Genomic DNA, 7700 nt, shown 5'->3' on the forward strand with positions numbered 1-7700 from the left:
GTCAGTAAAAATATCAATATGTTTTCAACTTATTCTGAAGGAGGACAAAGACAGAGCAGCTAATCTGGAGAGGAGTGCTTTAAACTGCGTTCCCACAGGAGTCTGCAAGGACCGTTCCGTCTGACAGTCTTTGGTTCACTCCACTCCCACCAACGAAGCCCCAGGTACCTTCCCCTGCAACAAGAAAAGATGCAAAACCTGCCACTACACCACCCCCTCACCTCCATCCAGGGCCCCAAACAGCCTTCCAGGTCAGTCAGAGGTTCACCTGCCTCTCTTCCAACTGAGTTAACTGTATCAAGTGTTCCCAATGTGGTCTTCTCTACATCAGGGAGACTGAACGTAAACTTAGGGAATGGTTCACCGAGCATCGCAGCTGGGCCCGCAGGGGCCAACCAGACCTCCCAGTCACCGCCCATTTCAATTCCCCTTCCCACTCCCTTTCTGACATGACCATCCTTGGCCTCTTCCATTGCCAAAACAAACCAGAGCTCCTATTGGAGGAACAACACCTTATCTATCACCTGGGCACACTCGAGCCCAGAGGATTCAACATTGAGTTCTCCAGTTTCAAATAACCTCCCTCTCCATCCCCCAACTCCATTCCCAGTCCCTCCCCCTCACTTCCACAATCTCTGCCACCAAATGAATTGATTTCACCATTGACCAACCAGGTCATACAGTCGACTGTCATCACCTATCCTCACTTCACCACCCTGTCCTCACCAACCCCTTTATCTGTAGTTCCCTCCACACCCAGCCCTAGTCTTGAAGAAGGATTACAACCGAAAAGTTAACATCTCCACCTCCTGGTGCTGCCTGGCTTGCTGTGTTCTTCCAGCCTCCTGCCTGTCTACACCAACATCTCAGCGCGCACTCCCAGGCAGCAGCTGCATACATCCCGCTACCAAAGACATTGGCATTCAACATGTGCCAGCCTGTCCACACCATCATGGCACAGCTCCCATCCACTTACAGTATGTGTCTGCACTTTAACGTTGTCCTTTGGGTCACACCGGTAACTATCATTGGAATGCTGCTGCCATGATACTATGCTCACAGAGACAGGCACCCAGCTCGTGGATTGGTCCAGGCTCCCTCAGGACTATTTCCCAGCTCTCTCAGTGCTAACTCACTCTGCACCTCCCTGGATGCTCACAGCATCCCTGCCTCACCCTGCCCTTTCAGCACTGTCCCCCCTCAGCCCCACTTTAAAGCTCCCTATCCTGCTGTCTGGCCTTACAGTCTGGTGCACACACAGAGCCAGGCAGCTTGTCAGCTGGAATTGGAGCTGCAGACTGAGAAGTTTGAGTTTGATTTATTGTTGTGACAGGGACTGCGATAGAGTGAAAAGTGTTGTTTTACATGCTGCACAGACAGACCACACCATATAAAGTGCACCAGGTTAGCAGAGCAGAGTGCAGAATACACTGTTATTACCACAGAGAAGGTGCAGAGAGATCAGAATTAACATTTGAGAAGTCCATTCAGAAGTCTGATAACAGCAGGGAAGAAATTGTCCTTGAATCTACTTGTAGATGTATTCAAATGTTTGTCCCTTCTGTCTGCTGGAAGAGGGTGGAAGAGAGTGTATCTGGGGATCAAGCGGGTCTTTGATGTTGGTTACTTTGTCAAGGCAACGTGAAGTCACAAAGAGTCAATGGATGGAAAACTGGTTTATGTGATGGCCTGGGCTGTGTTCATGACTCTCTGCAGCTTCTTGTGGTTTTGGGAATAACAGTTGCCATATCACACACTTGTATCCAGATAAGATACTTTCTATGGTACATCTGTAAAAGCTGAGAAGCCTTATTTACTCCTTGTGGACACGCTGAATTTCTTTAGCATCCGAGGAAGTAGAGATATCCCTGCCCTTTCTTCACCGCTGTGTTGATGTGTGTGGACCAGGACAGATTGTTGGTGACCATCATTCCCAAGAACTTAATGCTCTCGACCATCTCCACCTCAGTACCATTGATGCAGTCCTGAGGCGCTGATAGAATTTACCCTTCAGTCTGAAAAGCAGGGCTGAGTGAGATAGTTAATGTATTGGAGTTTCAATTTCCTATGATTCCCCTCTTTCAGAGAAGGTTCCATCAGGTTTGAAAATAGTAAGTTCTTCAAAAGAAGGGAGGCAGAAAGTGGGAAACTACAAGTCAGCCAACTGACCAGTTATTCAGGGGATATTGTTGGAAGCTGTTATTGAAAATGCTATAAGGTGGACTCAGAAAAAATCAAAGTAATCAGACCAAGGCAAAATGTGAAAGGGAAATCCTGTTTATCCATTTTGTTGGAGTTTTTTTTTAAGAGGCCTCATGCTGTAAATAAAGAGGGATGAGTGGGTACAACAGACTGAGCTTCCTCGAAGGTATTTGATAATGCATCGTGTCAACGGGTATTGCACAAAAGAGAAACTCCTGGTGTAGGGGGTTATCTCGGCATCAATAAAAGATTTACTTACCAACAGAAACCACAGAATAGACATAAATGGGCCTTTCATGTGTGTTCATTTGTGAATTCTGGAATCCCTCCAGTGTAGAAGCAGGCTTTCCAGTCCACGCTGACCTTCCAAAGAATATCCCACCCAGACCCATCCTCTGACCCTATCCCTGTAACCCTGCATTTCCCGTGGCTAACTCACCCAGCCTGAATCGCCCTTTTCAGCATGGCCAATCCACTGAGCCTGCACATCTTCGTCTGTGGGAGGAATCCAGAGCACTCAGAAGAAACCCACGCAGACACGGAAAACGTGCAAACTCCACACAGACAGTCACCCAAGGGTAGAATCAAATCCAGTTCCTGGCGCTGTGAGGCAGCACTGCTAACCATTGAGCCATGCCACTCAGAGAATGCTCTTTAGGCTGGACATTCAGGATATTCAAGGCTGAGACAGACAGATTATTAATCAGTGAGAGAATCAAGGGTCATGGGCCAAAGGCAGGAAAGTGGAGTTCAGGATTATCGGATCAGCCAACATCTCCCTAAATGCTGAGCAAACCCGACGGGCTGAATGATCTATTGCTGCTCCCACGTCTCATGGTCTTTTTGATGGTTGCCTAGAAACTTCTCTTGTTCTGGCCAGTCAGGGAGATTCACCTAATAGTTTGATGTGGGGGTGCCGGGGTTCCATAGAATCCCTGCTGTGTAGAAACAGGCCCTTCAACCCAACACCGTCCTTCCAAAGAGTATCCCAGCCAAACAAATTCCCATTACTCTACGTTTATCCCAGGCTAATGCACCTAACTTACACATCCCTGAACACTACGAGCAATTCAGCATGGCCAATTCACCTAACCTGCACATCTTTGGATTGTGTGAACATAGAAAAATACAGAGCAGTACAGGCCCTTCGGCCCTCAATGTTGCGCCGATCCAAGCCCACCTAACCTACACTAGCCCACTATCCTACATATGTCTATCCAATGCCTGTTTAAATACCCATAAAGAAGGAGAGTCCACCACTGCTACTGGCAGGGCATTCCATGAACTCACGATTCTCTGAGTAAAGAATCTACCCCTAACATCTGTCCTATACCTACCACCCCTTAACTTAAAGCTATGCCCCCTCGTAATAGCTGACTCCATACGTGGAAAAAGGTTCTCATGGTCAACCCTATCTAAACCCCTAACCATCTTGTACACCTCTATCAAGTCACCCCTAAACCTTCTTTTCTCCAATGAAAACAGCCCCAAGTGCCTCAGCCTTTCCTCATATGATCTTCCTACCATACCAGGCAACATCCTGGTAAACCTCCTCTGCACCCGTTCCAGTGCCTCCACATCCTTCCTATAGTATGGCGACCAAAACTGCACACAATACTCCAGATGCGGCCGCACCAGAGTCTTATACAACTGCAACATGACCTCAGGACTCCGGAACTCAATTCCTCTACCAATAAAAGCCAGAACAACCAGAGGAAACCTGCACAGTCACAGGAGAATGTGCGAACCCCAACCGACAGTCACCCGAGGCCGGAACCGAACCTCGGTTTCTGGCGTTGTGAGGCATCAGTGCTAACACATCCACTAATATCATTTATTGCATCCATTGCTCCTGATGCGGTCTCCTCTACATTGGGGAGACTGGATGCCTCCTAGCAGAGCGCTTTAGGGAACATCTCCAGGACACCTGCACCAATAAACCACACCGCCCTGTGGCCCAACATTTCAACTCCCCTCCCACTCTGCCGAGGACATGGAGGTCCTGAGCCTCCTACACCGCCGCTCCCTCGCCACCAGACGCCTGAAGGAAGAATGCCTCATCTTCCGCCTCGGAACACTTCAACCCCAGGGCATCAATGTGGACTTCAACAGTTTCCTCATTTCCCCTTCCCCCACCTCACCTTAGTTCCAAACTTCCAGCTCAGCACTGTCCCCATGACCTGTCCTACCTGCCTACCTTCTTTTCCACCTATCCACTCCACCCTCCTCCCTGACCTATCACCTTCATCCCCTCCCCCACTCACCTATTGTAGTCTATGCTACTTCCTCCCTACCCTACCCTCCTCTAACTTATCTCTCCACGCTTCAGGCTCTCTGCCTTTATTCCTGATGAAGGGCTTTTGCCCGAAACGTCGATTTCGCTGCTCCTCGGATGCTGCTTGAACTGCTGTGGTCTTCCAGCACCACTAATCCAAAATCTGGTTTCCAGCATCTGCAGTCATTGTTTTTACCGTCAGTGCTAACCACTGAGCCACCATGGCACTCCAAAGGTGTTGGACTGAGGTGGAGAACGTTGAAAATCACACAGAATACCAGGTTATAGTCGAACAGGTTTATTTGAAAAACAAGGTTCCAGAGCACCTCCTTATTCCGTAAGCTAGTTGGGCAGAATACCTAGGACACAGAATTTATAGTCGAAGATCAAAGTGTCATACAACTGTTGTGATGCATTGAACAAGCCGACATTACTCTGTGATCTCCAGCATCTGCAGACTGTGCTTTGACCAGCAACACATTTGCAGCTGTGATCTCCAGCATCTGCAGACCTCATTTTTTGACTCGAAGATTTTAACCTACTGCGAATCCTCTTACAAGGATGCCTTCCTTGAAGAAGCTCTCTTCCTCCCTCTACAAGGATTTCAGTGAGTCTCTCTCTCACTGCACCCCCAGGTCATCTCCTCTGCACAGAAGCTCTTCAGCCACGTTCTCAAACAGACTCGTTACCACAGCCACATCTCCTTCCTCAGCACCTGCCTAAGGAACCGACTGATCCCACACGGACTCCGAACTACATTCCAACCAACAAAATTTGGACCCAACCAGGATGAATTCAGATTTCTCCAGCTTCCTCATTTCCCCTCCCCCCACCTTGTCTCAGTCGGTTCCCTCAACTCAGCACCGCCCTCCTAACCTGCAATCCTCTTCCTGACCTCTCCGCCCCCACCCCACTCCGGCCTATCACCCTCACCTTGACCTCCTTCCACCTATCCCACCTCCATCGCCCCTCCCCCTAGTCCCTCCTCCCTACCTTTTATCTCAGCCTGCTTGGCTCTCTCTCTTATTCCTGATGAAGGGCTTATGCTCGAAACGTCGAATTCTCTATTCCTGAGATGCTGCCTAACCTGCTGTGCTTTGACCAGCAACACATTTGCAGACATTACTGTTAAGTCTTTAATCACTTAGAAGAGGGGCGCAGGTTTCCAATGATTAATATGTTTGATTAAAATAGTTTGAGACAGTGTCATCCATTTGCACAGCTTGTTACTGTTAGTTATGTCTGTGTAACAGGACCCACTGCCTTTCTGTCTGGGCCCTCCCTTTCCGGGACCGAAACCCGATCTATCCTGATCCCAAAATAAAGCCCCGCTTCATTCTTCCGATGACCTGTTCCATTTTACCTCGTTACCATCACCTCAGTATTCAGGCTGCCCTGAGACTTGGAGAATCAATCCTTGTTCTGCCCAACGTCACATTAATTGAGGAACCTCCGGCTTTTCAACTTTCCTGAAAGTGGTTCAAAATATCAGGTCTGGATCATTAAGGCAGGATCCAGTTGTGGAATCCAGTCCACACTTTCAGCACAGCCCATTTGTGCCCCTCAGGATAGTGCAGGAAGTCAATGCCCAGATCGAAAAACGAGAGAAAGTTGTAATTGAAACCCACTGGTCCCATTCGTCATGTGTTTCTCAGACTGTAATTCTAGTCAGACCAGTACATTTATTGCCAAGTGCTGCTATTTTTTCAACTGCCTCTGCCCCTTATTTGAAACTACACTTGCAGTTAGGAAACCACCACAACCCTTTCTCACAGATGTTTAAATTAGAGTCATAGAGATGGACAGCACAGAAACAGACTCTTCAGTCCAACTTATCCGTGCTGACCAGATATCCTAAATTAATCTAGTCCTATATCACAGCACTTGGCCCATATCTCTCTGTGCCCTTCCTATTCACATACCCATCCAGATGGCTTTTAAATGTTGTAACTGTACCATCCCCCACCATGTTCTCTGGCAGCTCTTACGGCCTTATCAGAGGCCGTATGTTTTGTGCTCTAATCAGAGCTTCAGAAAAGAAACTGCATTATAAATGGAGATAAATGGACTTCAGAGCCACAGAAAGACCAGGGAAATGAGAGGGGCTAAATTGTTCTTGCAGAGAGCTGTCACAAATGAGCTGAATCCCCTTGTGTACTGTAAATATTCAATGACTCAAAGATATTTTGTTTTTAAATTGATTTCATGCGTTAAGCCATCATCACGTCTGCCATTTAATCTCCCCTCTTTCAATCTATCATGCACCTTCCCTTTCATTCTTCTCCATTCTACAGTGATGTACTGGGGCTTTAAGATGTGTATTTTGACCTTTTGTTTGAAGAGTGATTTTAAGACAGAAGTGATGAGCTGTCTATTTGAATCTAATACAGTAAACAGCTTCTGAGGACTTGGCTTTTTTTGTCAAGGTTGAACAATCGAAACAGCCTGAATGGGTGGGGATCAAACTCCCCCAGAGTCAGGACTTTTAATTTTAGCTTTTCAGTAATTTTTGCTGGAGTTGTGAAGCTGGGTTCTGGCATGTCTGTCGCTGCTTCTCTCTCTCTCTCTCTCTCTCAGAATGTTGATGGTTTTCCTTCTGGATTGGAGAATTGCCGGTGAGACAATCTATTTTACTGACTTGTCCTTTGCCAAGGGTGTGTCAATGGGATATTGCTATATTGTCTACTATACGAGTACGATATTACTATGTATTCCTGATGAAGAGCTTATGCCTGAAACGTCAATTCTCCTGCTCCTTGAATGCTGCCTGACCTGCTGTGCTTTTCCAGCACGACACTCTCAACTCATAATACTATATTGGAATAGTTAATTGTTAAATAATCTGTTATTTTGTTAAGTTTTCCAAAAGAGTTAAGTTATTCCAATTTCTTCTTTCTTTTGTTGTATTTTAATGTGGTATATGAATAAAGTGTGTTTTGTTTCAAAAGTGTTAGTTTGACCAATCAAATTGCAGCCAGACCGCTACGCCTGGCATGTATCTTTAAAATAAAAAAGAAGTTAGGGTCTAGGCGATCTTCTGAATATACTTTGAGGGTGTTTGGTCTGGTCCATAGCACCCTATTTTTGTTGTCAGTGAATTCTTTTAAACCTGTTATACCTCAAATTATTTCCGGTGAAGCACTAAACATTCTGGGGAAGAGTGATTAGCAACCTAGAAGGTGACATTAATGATATTGGTTCAAATCCTACCATGACAGATGAT

This window comes from Hemiscyllium ocellatum, chromosome 35, assembly GCF_020745735.1.
Source record: "Hemiscyllium ocellatum isolate sHemOce1 chromosome 35, sHemOce1.pat.X.cur, whole genome shotgun sequence".
NCBI classification, from domain to species: Eukaryota; Metazoa; Chordata; class Chondrichthyes; order Orectolobiformes; family Hemiscylliidae; genus Hemiscyllium; species Hemiscyllium ocellatum.